The sequence below is a fragment of the Pan paniscus genome, chromosome 16 (assembly GCF_029289425.2).
Source record: "Pan paniscus chromosome 16, NHGRI_mPanPan1-v2.0_pri, whole genome shotgun sequence".
Lineage (NCBI taxonomy): Eukaryota > Metazoa > Chordata > Mammalia > Primates > Hominidae > Pan > Pan paniscus.
The window spans coordinates 53,951,584-53,958,242 of NC_073265.2; positions in this window are offsets into that span (position 1 = coordinate 53,951,584).

Genomic DNA, 6,659 nt, shown 5'->3' on the forward strand with positions numbered 1-6,659 from the left:
CTGTCAGGGTAGATCAACGATCTCAGCATCTCGCGCACATCTCATGTCAATCGTCAAGGCTGCTCCAAGCACTGGCTTAGGTCATCTGAAGCCAGAACTCTGTAGATCATGAGCAGTTACAACAAGACAGTCGTGGAAAGCGTCGTCACTAACTTGTTCACGGTCACTTCAGATCACAATCAGTGCAAGTTACTTCAATCGATCATGCAAGGTTACTAGTTCAGTCACCTCCATTCATTATCCCTACTGGTCCTTATGACAGATTAGTGCCTGAAGGCCACAGTCACCGGTGCGCAGACCCCTCAGATCACAGTCCTTGTAGGTTACAATCACAGACACTTCAACACAATCATCAAAAGCCCCGACTCTGTTCACAGTCAACCCAGATTGCAATCAAGAGAGCTCACATATCTCAGATCACAGTGGGTCACTCTGTCACCTCAGATTACATCCATTCAGTTATTCAACAAATAATTATTTTATTTATTTATTTATTTTTGAGATGGAGTCTCTCTCTGTGGCCCAGGCTGGAGTGCAGTGGCACAATCTCAGCTCACTGCAACCTCCACCTGGGTTCAAGCGATTCTCCTGCCTCAGCCTCCTGAGTAGCTGGGATTACAGACATGTACCACCATGCCCGGCTAATTTTTGTATTTTTAGTAGAGACGAGGTTTCACCATGTTGCCCAAGCTGGTCTTGAACTCCTGACTTCAGGTGATCCACCTGCCTCGGCCTCCCAAAGTACTGGGATTACAGACATGAGCCACCGCACCCGGCCAACAAATAATTATTGAATAGCTACTTACTGTATGATCCAGGCATGTGCTAGAGTCCAAGAATACACCATAATCAACCAGGCAAGGTTCCTGCCTTGGATGTCACAATCCGGTCAAGGGGAGAGACACAGGTCATCACAATACCAGGTAAGTAAGTGCTCAATCTGAGGAATGCCACAGAGAAAGTAATTTAGGGAATTAGGGACAGCTTTGCAGAAAGAGTGATAATTCAGAGAAAGGGTGACACTCCAGATCGGCGGTCACTATGACTTTCAGTTCACAAACATCTCACATTGGAGTCATCTCAGGATATGGTTACTCTGCTTCACAAACAGCATGCTTTTGGGTTTTGGATGATGGGGATGGAGGCACAGAAGGAAGGCTGGAGCTGCCAAGCTAAGGCTTTTTCAACACAAATTAAAGTGGTGAATGATACCGAAACTGCCCGGATTATCACTAGATATTCAGGCAAGGCTGGTCTCATACTCTGGTTCACTTTAAGATCCTCCACTTTGTCCCTCAGCTATCCCTACCTACTCCTCCAGGTTCAAGTCAGGTATGTTCTTACATTAGTACTTAGCAAAACTGGACATTTAAACCCAGCCCTGATCTACCCCATCGCATAGTCCCAGAGACCTGGGCAATCCTCCTGGACCCTCAGAGGGAGCTGGAATGTCTCACTTCTGCCAGCCCATTCCTGGACAAGTAACCCTTTGACCTGAAAGACAGTTTTTGACCCATGAATCAACAAATATTGAGAACTCACTATGTCAATAATAGCGACCATTTATTGAGCATCATGGGTAAAGTACTAAATTTTAGAACAGCTCTCCACCCTCGTTTTAAGGATGAAGAGAATTAAACCTCAGGGAGATTTATTCTGTCATCCAATATTTATTGAGGGTCTGTCTATACCAGACATGTTAACATGCTAGCTTTAATTCAAAGCGATTAAGTGGTATAGTTAGAATTTGGATCCCAAGTTGCCTGATCCTGTGCTTTCTCTGGATCTGCATGGTGGAAGAGTCAGAAGCTCTCTGGACAGCTTTCTGTTTAAAGGAGCGGCCACCCTGATAGCCACCTGGTCAGCAAGTGAAAAATTCACAAAAACTGAGGTCTTCAAATCTAAATTAATTAACATGAAATAAAGTTAAAAGTTCAATTCCTCAGTCCCACTAGCCACATTTCTTTTTCTTTTTTTGAAACCGAGTCTCATTCTGTCACCTAAGCTGGAGTGCAGTGGGATGATCTCAGCTCACTGCAACCTCTGCCTCCCAGGTTCAAGCAATTCTTCTGTCTCAGCCTCCCGAGTAGCTGGGATTACAGGCGCCCACCACCACACCCGGCTAATTTTTATAGTATAAGTAGAGACGGGGTTTCACCATGTTGGCCAGGCCAGTCTCGAACTCCTGACCTCAGGTGATCCACCTGCCTCGGCCTCCCAAAGTGCTGGGATTACAGGCATGAGCCACCGCGCCCGGCCCACTAGCCACATTTCATATGCTTAATAGCCACACGTGGCTAGCAGCCACAGTATTACACAGTATACATATGGAACATGTCTATCATCACAGAAACTTCTACAACAGCACTATATCCCATCACCCCTCTATCCCTGTCTACCCCAGTCACCACCACAGGTTCAAGTCCCTTCTCATCCATTGCCCTCACACTGGCAATCTATCAGACTCTGCTTCCTGCTCCTAACCATACCCTCCCACTGTGCCTTCTGCAACGTGTGATCAGCAAACTCTTCCACATCCTCAGCCTTTTCTCAGCATCCTTGCTTTATCTGAAACTTGGCTATCCACTAACCGCTGCTTCTCCGCAGCTCTATTAGGTGAATTCTTTTTCTCATTCTCACGTGCCTCAGTGTCAGAAGTGGGTAAGTGTATTCCTCTCCACCCCAATGCCATTTCTAGACCAGTGTTTAGCCTCCCCTCCCTCCCACAAAATCCCTGTTCCATTGGGGCTTCACCCTCTAGATATACTATCTTGGTTAATGTCATTAGCCAGCCTCCTGGTTGATGCCCCTTATTTGGCTCATGGCTTGCTGCCTCTCCGCCCCAAATTTTGTCATATTTGGTGAGCTCAAGGTCCACGTGATGGCCTCTCAGCCACGCTCCTCTCACTTCCTTGACTTTCTCATCTCCGGTAAGATTTTCAGCACTCCACTGTAGCTGCTAACACACCCTCAACTTTGTTTTCACCAAAAATCATTTCACGTCCAAAATATTGACTCTCCAACCATAACCTTTGCCTTAATTAAACCTTTCAACAAGTCTTTGACCTGTATCAGGAGCTTAACGCTTGACCTCACTAATTCCTCACTATTCATTAGCCCTAAGTTTTTTATTTGTTTGTTTTTTTTTAAGAGGAAGAAACTTGTTAAGAGAGATGAGAAAGTAACCTGTCTATGACTGAGCGTGGCAGCTCATTCCTATAATCTCAACACTTTGAGAGGCCGAAGTGGGAGGATCACTTGAGCCCAGGAGTTTAAGATTAGCTATGGGTAATGAGGAGACCCTATAAAAATTTTTTTAAAAAGCCAGCGTGGGGACACACACCTGTGGTTCCAACTACTCGGGAGGCTGCAGCAGGAGGATCGCTTCAGCCTGGGAGGTCAAGGCTACAGTGAGCTGTGACTGCACCACTGCATTCCAGCCTGGGTGACAGACTAAGACCCTGCCTCAACTTAAAAAACAAAAGAGGCCGGGTGTTGTGGCTCACGCCTGTAATCCCAGCACTTTGGGAGGCCGAGGCGGGCGGATCATGAGGTCAGGAGATCGAGGCCATCCTGGCTAACATGGTGAAACCCCGTCTCTACTAAAAATACAAAAAATTAGCCGGGCGTGGTGGAGGGCACTTGTAGTCCCAGCTACTTGGGAGGCTGAGGCAGGAGAATGGCGTGAACCTGGGAGGCGGAACTTGCAGTGAGCTGAGATCACGCCACTGCACTCCAACCTGGGCAACAGAGTGAGACTCCGTCTCAGAAAAAAAGAAAAAAGAAAACGAAAGGAACCTATCTAATGTGTCAAAGCTTTAGTGCAAATACTTGGGTCCAAACTCAGTAGTCACTGTTACCAATTGCAGATTTTTACATAGGACTGAATTATATGGTAAGCCACAGAAATTTGGAATAACTGAAACTCTCCTATTTGAGTCCACTGCCAGCTAATGATACTGTTTTTTTCTGTTTCTCTTGGCAAAGAGAGATAGTAGTTTATTAGAAAAGTACTCGAGAACCATAAGTGTGAAATTATGTTAAAATAGTTCCCACAAAAATCATTTTCTTTATGCATACTTTTAAAATTTTAACAAAGATTGTATACATTTATGGTGTACATCATGTTTTCATATATGTATACATTGTAGAAGAGTTAATCAATGATTAAATTTTTTTTTTTTTTTGAGACGGAGTCTCGCTCTGTCACCCAGGGTAGAGTGCAGTGGCACGATCTTGGCTCACTGCAACTTCCACCTCCTGGGTTCAAGCGATTCTCCTGCCTCAGCCTCCTGAATAGCTGGGATTACAGGCTTGCGCCACCAAGCCTGGCTAATTTTTGTATTTTTAGTAGAGACGGGGTTTTGCCATGTTGGCCAGGCTGGTCTCGAACTCCTGACCTCAAGTGATCCACACACCTCAGTCTCCCAAAGTGCTGGGATTACAGGCATGAGCCACTGCACCTGGCCAAATCAAGCTTTTTAACATATTATCTTACATCCTTATCATTTTTTTGCAAATATACACTATATTGTTAACTCTAGCCATCATGATGTAACATAGATCTCTTGAACTTACTCCTCTTGTCTAACTGAAAATTTGTGTCCTTTGACTAACACTTTTCCAATTCCTCTACCAGCCCCCGGCCTCTGGTGACCATCATTTTACTCTCTATTTCTATGAGTTTGACTTTTTCTTTTGTTTTTTTGACACAGGGTCTCATTCTTTTGCCTAGGCTGGAGTGCAGTGGAACCAGCATAGCTCACTGGAGCCTCAAATTCCTGGCCCGAAAGGATCCTCCTGCCTCAGCCTACCGAGTAGCTAGGACCACAGGCACATGCCACCATGCCTAGCTAATTGTTTTTTACTCTTTTCTCCAGAGACAGGGTTTCCCTGTGTTGCCCAGGCTGGTCTCAAACTCCTGGTCTCAAGGGATCCTCCTGTCTCAGCCTCCCAAAGCAATGAATGGGATTACAGGTCTGAGCCACCATTCTTGGTCTAAGCTTGATTTTTTTCACACTCTACATGTAAGTGAAATCATGCAGTATTTCTTGTTTTGTGCCTGGTTTATTTCACATAACATAACATCTCCCAGGTTCATCCATGTTGTCGCAAATGATACAGTTTCCTTTTTTTAAGGCTGAATAGTACCCCGTTGTCTATATGTACATTTTTCTTTATTCATTCGTGTGTTGTTGGGCACTGTGGTTGTTTCCATGTGTTGGCTGTTGTGAATAATGCTGCAATGAACATGGGAATACAAATCTCTTTGACATGCTAATTTCAGGTCCTTTGGATATATACCCAGTAGTGGGATTCCTGGATCATAAAGTAGTTCTATTCTTAATGTTTTTTATTTTTTGAGATGGAGTCTCACTCTCTCACCCAGGCTGGAGTGCAGTGGAGCGATCTCAGCTCACTGCAACCTCCGCCTCCCAGGTTCAAGCGATTCTCCTATCTCAGCCTCCGGAGTAGCTGAGATTACAGGCACACGCCACCACGCCCAGCTAATTTTTTGTATTTTTAGTAGAGACAGGGTTTCACCATGTTGGCCAAGCTGGCCTCAAACTCCTGACCTCGTGATTTGCCTGCCTTGGCCTCCCAAAGTGCTGGGATTACAGGCATGAGCCTCCATGCCCAGACTATTCTTAATGTTTTGAGGAACCGCCATACTGTTTTCCATAAAGGCTATACTAATTCACATTCCCACCAACAGGGTGCAAGCGTTCCCTTTTCTCTGCATCCAGACCAACACTTGTCTTTTGTCTTTTTGTTTTTTCTTTGAGATGGAGTTTCACTCTGTTGTCCAGGCTGGAGTGCAGTGACGTGATTGCAGCTCACTGCAAGCTCCACCTCCTGGGCTCAAGTGATTCTCCTGCCTCAGCCTCCCAAGTAGCTGGGATTACAGGCACCCACCACCACACCCATCTAGTTTTTGTATTTTTAGTAGAGACAGGGTTTCTCCATGTTGGCCAGGCTGGTCTTGAACTCCTGACCTCAAGTGATCCACCCACCTCAGCCTCCCAAAGTGCTGAGATAACAGGCGTGAGCCACCATGCCTGACCATCTTTTATCTTAATAATATAACAGTAGTCCTAATTTTGACTCACATCTCTTCTTTTTCTTTTTCTTTTTTTTTTGAGACGGAGTCTCACTCTGTCACCCAGGCTGGAGTGCAGTGGCGTGATCTCGGCTCACTGCAAGCTCTGCCTCCTGGGTTCATGCCATTCTCCTGCCTCAGCCTCCCGTGTAGCTAGGACTACAGGCGCCCGCCACCATGCCCGGCTAATTTTTTGTATTTTTAGTAGAGACAGGGTTTCACCGTGTTAGCCAGGATGGTCTTGATCTCTTGACTTTGTGATCCACCCACCTCGGCCTCCCAAAGTGCTGGGATTACAGGCGTGAGCCACTGTGCCCGGTCTTTTTTTTTTTTTTGCACTCTGTCGCCCAGGATGGAGTACAATTGTGCAATCTCAGCTCCCAGATCCCTTCTTTTCTAGCTTCTTTCTTTTCTTTTTTTTTTTTTTCGAGACAGTCTTGCTCTGTTGCCCAGGCTGGAGTGCAGTGGTGTGATCTCCGCTCACTGCAACCTCCGCCTCCCAGATTCAAGCAGTTCTCTGACTCAGCCTCCCGAGTAGCTGGGATCACAAGCACCCACC